Raw genomic sequence first — 9,255 nt, 5'->3', positions numbered from 1 at the left:
TTTGAAAGTGGCCAAGACAGAAAAGTTCTTGTTAGATTCTTATCTATAATTAACCACTAAAAACATGAATTAGCTCTGTGCCTCAAGTTGGAGATTGCTGTCCTTGAGCATAAAAAGTCTTAAGGATAATGTCCAGGCCTTTCAAACAACAACAATAACAACAACAACAACAAAATGTATCACATTAATTTCACAAAAGCATCTTTTAACTGCTGTGAACATTTCTTAGAAACATGAGTACATGCCCCTGGAAAATGTTAAATAAAACGTATAGAATATTTACGTCTATGTTAAAGACATGACTATTTAGATTGTTTAAGATATTTAGGAAATGATAAGGAATTAAGAATAATGATGGGTAGGTAATATATTGGGAGTGGTTTGTCATTCTATTTTATGATAGGAATAGAATGATATTTATAATGGTTATATAAAATTACTCTTGTTTATATTTGAATTATAATAAATGATAAACATTTTTAAATGTTTCCAATGGAAAGGAATATCAATTCTTATGTAATTTCAAAGCAACTGAGAAAATTATTCCAAGGCTGGTTTGCTCAAAGACTGTATTTCTTTTCTTGTTCTAGTTTTCATATATTCATAGAAATTAAAATTCCCAAAATTCAATGGATTTTGGCATTGAGGAACATCTTCATAGATACTAATATTGGAATCCCTTAAGTGGAATAGTTTATTTCATTTGTTACTTTCACAAATAAATCAAGATGATAGTGTATTTTGTTTCTTTTCACTGCTATTGGCTCTTATCTTGAGAATACTTTTTTCCTAGCAAAGTAGAGAAAAACAATTGGATTGACCAAGTAACATATGGCTTTCATAAGATGCAGATGCATAGATTTGTGTCTTCTGTCATTTGCCAAAAGTTTCTTCCAGAAAAGGTTATCAATTATTTATAAGTGTTGCTTAATTCCTAGGTATTCCAGTTATCACATACACTTTTTGACTGAGTTATCTCTGAATAAACTCAAAATAAACACAAAAAATACTCAAAATGAACGGAAATCATATTATTGTTTTAAATGTTGCAGTTTACAAAGTTTTTAAGCAAACACAGAAAATATCTTTTTAGGTATTCTGCATTTTGTGTGAAGTATATTAACAAAAGTTTTTTTTTGCTGACATGTAATTCACTTGAAATATATAATCTCCTTTTATTGTATGAATTTTAGTGCTTTGGAAGTGAATTGTACAATCACAGGTTTTCCAAGCCTAATTTTCACAAATTTGCTATTCTTCAAATAGAAATGCTCCAAATTTTAGAACAGAAATTAAAGTAGATATAAAATTCATTTACAGGAATTTGTTAGGCATACATCCTATATAGTGAGCCTTTTCAAAATTTGTTTTTTGGGATTAATTCCAGGGTCTCACACAAAGTATTCAAGTGCATTCTCAATGAACCACATTCCCTGTCCAAATAAGTTTTTTACTTCTCTTTAATACATACATAGACGTGTAATGGATAGAACCCATTCAATTCTCTTTGACCTTTTGAAAACTTGCTTGCTTTAATGATTGAAGTATTTTACAAATTCATTTGCTATGTGGAGTATATCAATTTCTCCACAAGTGTATTACTATATTTGTGTCATCTTTTTATAGTACGGTCCTACTAGTGAGCTTTCTCTTTATTTATTCTTGGATACTAAAGAGGAACTTATTTCATATGCTCCTACTATTTACATATGTTCTTTAAAGAAATATCCTATTTGGGGTAAAGTTATATGGAATTAGGAGATATAAAAATACTTGGACTCAGAATCATTGTAGCATTAACATTGTAGCATTAACAAATATGTGTCCTCTATCTGTTAGATATGTTTCACTTCTGTTATATTGTCCTTTGAATTGTGAAAGATTATAAGTTGATATTATCCAGTTCATTCTTGTTTTTCTTTACACACTAATGTTTTCCATGTCATATTTTAGAAACTTTTACTGATCCTATGCCATGAATTTTTATGTTTAGGTTTTATATGTTTTTATATCTCACATTTAGTTTGCTAATCATTTTTATTTAAAATTTTTAAATTTTTGTATGAGGATTGAGGTAGTAGTATAAGAATTTTTTTTTAAATCTAGGGAGTCAATAGTGCCACTACACCCATTTAAAATTCTATTTTTATTTCATAAAGTCATGGCATCCTTTTCAAAATCTATTGACCATAAATCAGTGATTTTTATTGTGAAAATACCATATAGAGGGGTTAAAATTACACAACAGTATTAACCAAAGCATACTATTTGCCGAGGAGAATTTAAAAGGTGTAATTTCTTATAAAATTGAACTTTTAATCCAACAAAATGAATACCAGGAATCTATCACTTGGAAGATGTAAGGGGAAGTCAAAGGGAAGGAATAAAGAGAGTTATGGAGGAAGAGAGTGAAGACATAATATTCAATGCAGATAGTATGAAACTAGAAAACATGAAAGTGGGGTGAGGTTTGGATGAGTATGAGAAGGTTATGTAAAGATCCATTGTACTTATAAACTGATTTGTGGAATGGAAATTCTTTTGAACAACTATTTAATGAAAATATAATTGAAAACAATGGAGACATCTGATCTTTAACTGCATTCTCTTAAACCATGAATCAATATAATAGTTTCCTCCTCAGAAATTTTCTTTGCAGGCATTTTCCTCATAATGTCAAAAAACTGACCAATGCAATGAATATCAATATATCACATTGCAAATTGTAAATAGACACAATATAAAAATCACAGTAAAAATGTTAAAATTCATCACATGATAAAATAACAGGTAGAAAGTATCAAATGCTGAATGATAGTTTTTCCAAGTACTTTACCTATGGTATCTAACTTAATCCTCACAATAATCCCATAAAGTGGAACTACTTCCATTTTTAATTCTCAGATGATGTTATTGAAATCTTCAGAATTGGAATTACTAGTACAGCGTTGCACACATGGTAAGTGTTAGCCTGAGGCCCATCTCCCACTCTATCAAATAACCTCATTTTATTTTATGACTAAAATACCAGCACTTAGTCTACTAATTCTAGGAAAATTTCCCAGAATTATTGTGTACACTCTAATAATATTTGACTTTATCTTTGTTAGAAAATAGGTAGCTGTAATATGAAAACTCCAAGCTCATAATCAATTTAAACATCCCTGGTGAAAGGAACTGCTAAAGTATAACATTCTTGATTTATAGCTCAAAATAGTAGAAATCATATTCTGTCCCTTCACTCAACACTGCACTGCCTGGGGACCCCATCTCTGTTTAACACCCTCATACCGAAAGAGTGTCCTTCCCAATTCTCGATGGAAACAGATTGCAGGAGTTATGGACCAATAATTTCCACATTGTAGCTCACCTAGGTTGTTTACCATTATAAATATTTTGATTGCTTTTTATACACAACATTCTGAGGAAAATGTACTACATTAAAATGTTATTAAGGGCTGGGAAGGTGGCTCATTGGTAGAATGCTTGCCTTGCATACATGAGGCCCTGGGTTCGATTCCTCAGCAACACATAAACAGAAAAGCTGGAAGTGGAGTTTAGGCCTCACAACCAAAAAATAAAATAAAATAAAATGTTATTAAAGCAAGACTGATATAAAAATCATCTTTGACCCCAGATAAATATTTTACCTTTCATATACCCCAAAAATGCAGTCTGAACTATCATTAATGTCAGGAACAAGAGGTTAAAAATCATAGACCTAAGACCTAAGCATGAATTAAAGACTCTCAACCTTGTCAATACAATTGGTTTAAAAAGTCATCAATACTACTGCATTTTTAAAATTTTCTTATGAAATGAAGATTCAATTATAAACTATTAACACTTGAAAATAACTCATTTTCTTGGGAGTAGGACACAAAGCACAAGATTAATCCGAATCATTTTAAAGGACCTTTATTTATACTACAAATTCACTCCCATAACTACAATGATATGAAAAATAAATGAAGTACAGAAACACAAAGGAAATAATTTAACTGCATCATCTACATTCAAAGGACTCTGTTAATAGAAAACAAAGTTAAACTAATAATTAGCTTACCAAATTCACTTACATTCTTTTATTCTATTTCATTTAGTTTCATAAAAACTGGATTTTTATAAGATTATGCATAAAAAGCCAATATACCCACTTACATTTTCAGATCTTTATATTTATTTCAGAAATGTCTTTAGCTCTATAGTCAATGAAATGAAATAATACTAAAATATTCAAAAATATTCAATTTCCGAAATTGCAAGACTCGCTCTGGGATGTTATTTATATTGGAAAAGATATTCAAAAAGCCTTATTTGTTAAGTTGCGATAGTTACTCCCACAAAAGAGCCATTTGCCCTTTGCATGTACAAAACAACTTCAGATACATCCACTATCTGGAGATGACTCATGCTTTTTGTTCGTTTGTTTTTGAAAGAAATATCTAACAAGCATATCAACAATACCGATTTTCAGTCACTATGATGGGATATTCAAACTTGATAAATATTGGGTTGATTACCTGTTAGTGTGAATAGATATGATCTTACAAAGATAGTTATTTTCAACAGAAAGCCAGAAAGATTTTATCTACTTTGTGTTTCATGGGTATAACCAGAGAGCAATACCTATTTGGTCCAGTTGGACAAACTCACTCTATGAACATATGTTAAAAGTATAACAAAATTAAGAAGTCAAATACATATTTTGTACCGACAGTCATCATACAGCACTAATTTACTACCTAAATATGTCTGATTCTTCTCACCTAACATATAATAAGAGCTGAAAGCAGTCTCTTTTATCTAACTTAATATGGTAAATCCTTTGATTCTGATGATATTATTTGACAAATAAAATGTACAAAAGAGTGGTCCAACTGAAATGACATGACAGAATACTGATAAAGAAAAACATTGCAACAAAGTTAACTCTTTTCAGCCTCACCCTGTCCACATTGGCAAGCAACATTGCAACAGCACATGCACACATAAACACATACACACATATGCACACATGTACATACCCCTATACATACATGCTAAAATCAGGATTTATTGTACAAAAAAAGTTCAAATAAAAAATTTATGATTGCTACAAATAATAATTTGCCTTACTACAAAAAATACACAATCCAGTCACCACAGATGTTACATTTTACATGCCTATCCACATGTGACCACTTAATTTATATTTAATTACTTAATTAACGAATTAATTCAATTATTTGTTTGGTGCTAATACTAAGGCTGGAATTCAGGGCCTGTCTCTGTCCCAGAATTTGTTATTTTTTTGTTTTAGTTTTCTCATAGATATCATTTTAATGCTTGTACCACAGCTCCAGTTCTAGCATTTGTTGGTTTCTTTCAAAGCAGAATCTAATGGACTTTTTTTTTTGGTCTGGTTTCAAACCACAATCCTCAGACTTCATCTTTCTGATTAGCTAGGATTAATGATATGAGCCACCAGTGTGGCTTCTGCTTTTTTCTCTATAGTTATCTAATGCACATACATAGATAGTAATTTAAAAATGAGAGTATAGAAGCAAGATGTACATGATGATTTTGTCCTGTCAGAAATTCAAGTTAGTAATGTAAATTTCTTCTTAAGAACATACTCAAAAATACCATGATATCGTATAAGAGACCTCACAATTGGACAAATGAGCTTTAAGAGCTTTCTAATAGATCCATTATTTATTGGTACCCAACATTAGAAAAAAAATGTATAATGTAGTACTAAAATAGAAGTCCTTTACATGAATGACTAGTTACATTCCATGTTTTTTTAAAGGCACTTGTTTTCATCTAAAAAAAATAGGCCTGTCTATTTTCTTCATGTGGTTTCAATGATTTAAGGTGCTTAATGAGAAATAAAAATGCATTAGTAGTTGTTTGCTATCAATTAAATCTCACTTTGTCTTTTTGGAGAATATAATGATCAAAGCAATAGTTGAGAATCAGCAAGCAATTGTTCAGATTCATGCTTCCAGTGCAAGTGGATCAACAGTAAGTAATGCTCAATACCATTTTCCACAAAGTTTTGTCACAGATACAATCGGCCTGCCTTCTCTAGCTGCTTTCCTAGCCTGGACCTTTTCTTTCATTGTGCAGGAAAAGTGTGATTCAACTGATTTCAGTCAGATCTGTTCCTAGAATTATCAAGGATTTAGATTCTTGTCTGCAATAAGATTAAACCTACATCTCTTCATGTAGGCTGTAAAAAATGTATTTACCAAATTCAAGTAAATATATAAATTCTGTTTCCATCTTTTTCAAAACATAAAATTCTGTTTGCTCTATAAATTGATCAGAGGCATGCATTTGTGGCTATCTAGGTCATTGCACATCTGTCTCTCTTCCTCTCTCTTTAATGTTTCTCATAGATAATAGGATTGCTCTATAATGATTGTAATTTATTTTGCTTTTATATTTTTGGTTGCATCATTTTACTTTCTGCTCTGCCATTTCCCAAATGATTTATATAGAAGGCATTATTTCATCTTTTCTCATTCATAGAATAATCTGCACATGAAGACACTACTGGTCCTTATTTTCAGTCTGTATCTTTGAATACGGAGGAAAATCTTTCCTCTGCTATCCATCAATTCCCTACTCTCCAGTTAGAATAATTTCGAGTAGTAAAAATGTAAAAAGGAAAAATAAATCATGGTGAAAAAACAGATGCAGAAAAGTCACAGGATTTTTCTGAACAGTTCAACTAATGTGAACTATTAGGGAAATACATGGACGCCTCATTCCCACTGTCACTCAAAATCTCTAGTTAGGCAATTCTAAGGAATATGAGAAACTTGATGAAAAAGTGAGGAATGGTATCAATTGCAAAAAAAATATAGTAGGATCCATGCAAACTTCTTCTTTGGACTGCTGAAAAGAATCAGGTTATTACATTGTGGAGACTACTTTCCAAAAAGGCCACTCATGTGAATACTAGGGATGACGATGAGTATACCCATATTCATCAGGAAGCCTACAGTGGACACATAGACACTGTCCATTAGTTGTTGGCTCAAGCGGCAGATATTCATGCAATAACTGTAGATGGTTGGACAACCCTGGGCAGTGCTTATATGTGGAATAATACTAGAGTGGCTTTTTTCTTACTTCATCATGATGCAGATACCAATGGCCCCCTTGCATCTTGCTGCTGGGAATAGAGATAGCAAAGACATGTTGGATCTGCTTCTGTTGAACCATTATGTCAAATCAGGTCTGAAAAACAACTTGGAAGAAACTGTATTTGATATTGCCAAAAGGATAAGTATGTATCACTATCTCTTTGAAGTTTTGCAAGGCTGCAAAAATTGCTCTCCTAAGTCATAATGGTTCGGTTAAGTTTATTAAATTTCAAAAATGCCATTGCATTCTTTATTTCCATATAAAATATTTTCACAATCCAAATAACAACAATAGCTTATTGTAACAATTAATGGATTCCATGGAAGTCTTCCAAGTGAATTGCCTGACTTTGATGTCAAAATGTATTCAAGAGTTAGTTGTATACATCTATAATGATTTCTGGAGAGTTTTGCTATTTTTATTGTAATTAAGTGGTTACATAATTTCCCTAATTTCACAGTATTGTGGAATAGTGATGCTCAGTTAAAGTCACAAACACATTCTAACATTTCTGGAGCAAATTGTCTATCACAGTCTATAACATTTATGAGTTCTATGAGCTTTGCGATACAGTTATTCCTTCCAAATTGGTTGGTATGTACATTTTTTTGTTTTGTATAACATCAGCTGTTCCTGTTTTCCCACGGGTTTCCTCCCTCCCATCCCTGCCATTAACTTGCTTAGTTCATTTTGGTCAATGTCCAGTGCAGCTGATGGATTTTTCCCTGATTCCCTCTAGTTCTATGTCATCTTCCTGGTTCCCCTCCATTGTACACATATACAACATACATGTGATCAGCAGCATGGGGTTATTTAGTAGAGATTCGATCAGATTGTTTCTTAAGTCCTGTTATGTTTATCGTATTACCTAACATTTTGGTTTTAACATCCACTTATCAGGGAGACCATGTACTGTTTGTCTCTTTGCTCTTGGCCTACCTTGCTCAACATGATCACCTTCTAGCTCCATCCATTTCCCTGCAAATGCCATTATTTTGTCATTTCTAATGGCTGCATAGTATTCCATTGTGTACAGATACCACAATTTTGGGATCCATTCATCTGTGGTGGGACATCTGGGTCGTTTCCATATCCTGCTTATTACGAAAAGTATGGCAATAAACATGGAGGTGCATGTGTCCTTGTATACTGGTTACTGTTGTTCAGGATGGATGCCTAGTAGTGCTATGCCTGGGTCATAAGGGAGGTCAATATTTAGTTTTCTTAGGACCCTCCAGACTGTTTTCCAAAGTGGTTGTATGAGTGTACATTCCCAACAGCAGTGTAGTAGGGTTCCTTTTTCTCCGCATACCCACCAGAATTTGTCATTGGCTGGCTTGAGGATGTCGGACATCCTGACTGGGGTAAGGTGGTATCTCATGGTTGTCTTTATTTACATTTCCTTCAAAACCAGGGATGGTGAACATTTCCTAATGTGTTTCTTTGCCATTTTTATCTCTTCTTCTGAGAAGTCTCTCTTTAGTTCCCTTGTCCATTTAGTAATTGGTTTGTTAGCTTTGGGAGGGATTAGTTTCTTGAGTTACCTGTATATACTGGATGTTAACCCCTTGTTGGATATATTGCTGGTAAATATTTTTTCCCAATTAATTGGTTGTCTTTCTAGCTTGGTTGCGATAGTTTTAGCTTTGCAGAAGCTTTTTATTTTAAGGCAGTCCCATGTTGTCGTGTCTCACTCCAATTTGTTGTGACCCTGGGACGCTGTTCATGAAATTCTTTCCTGGGCCTATAAGTTCAAGTGTCTCTCCTACTCTGCCTGGAGAGGTTTCAGAGTTTCAGGTTTAATACTAAGGTCTTTAATCCATTTTGAGCTGATGTTGGTGTATGGTGATATGCTGGGTCCACTTTTATTCTTCTGCATATGGCCACCCAGTTTTCCCAGCACTAGTGGTTGAAGAGGCTGTGTTTCTTCCATGGTCTGTCTTTGGTTCCTTTGTCAAATATCAGCTGACTGTAGGCATGTGGATTTATTTCTGGATCTTCTATTCTATTCTATTGGTCTTCGGGTCTGTGTTTGTGCCAGTACCATGCTGTCTTTGTTATTATGGCTCTATAGTAGAGTTTGAAGTGCGACATGGATATAACTCCCATGTTGTC

Source organism: Dipodomys merriami, unplaced genomic scaffold (genome assembly GCF_024711535.1).
Source record: "Dipodomys merriami isolate MVZ:Mamm:240054 unplaced genomic scaffold, mDipMer1.0.p SCAF_167, whole genome shotgun sequence".
NCBI lineage: Eukaryota > Metazoa > Chordata > Mammalia > Rodentia > Heteromyidae > Dipodomys > Dipodomys merriami.
This window is presented reverse-complemented; position numbering follows the sequence as displayed.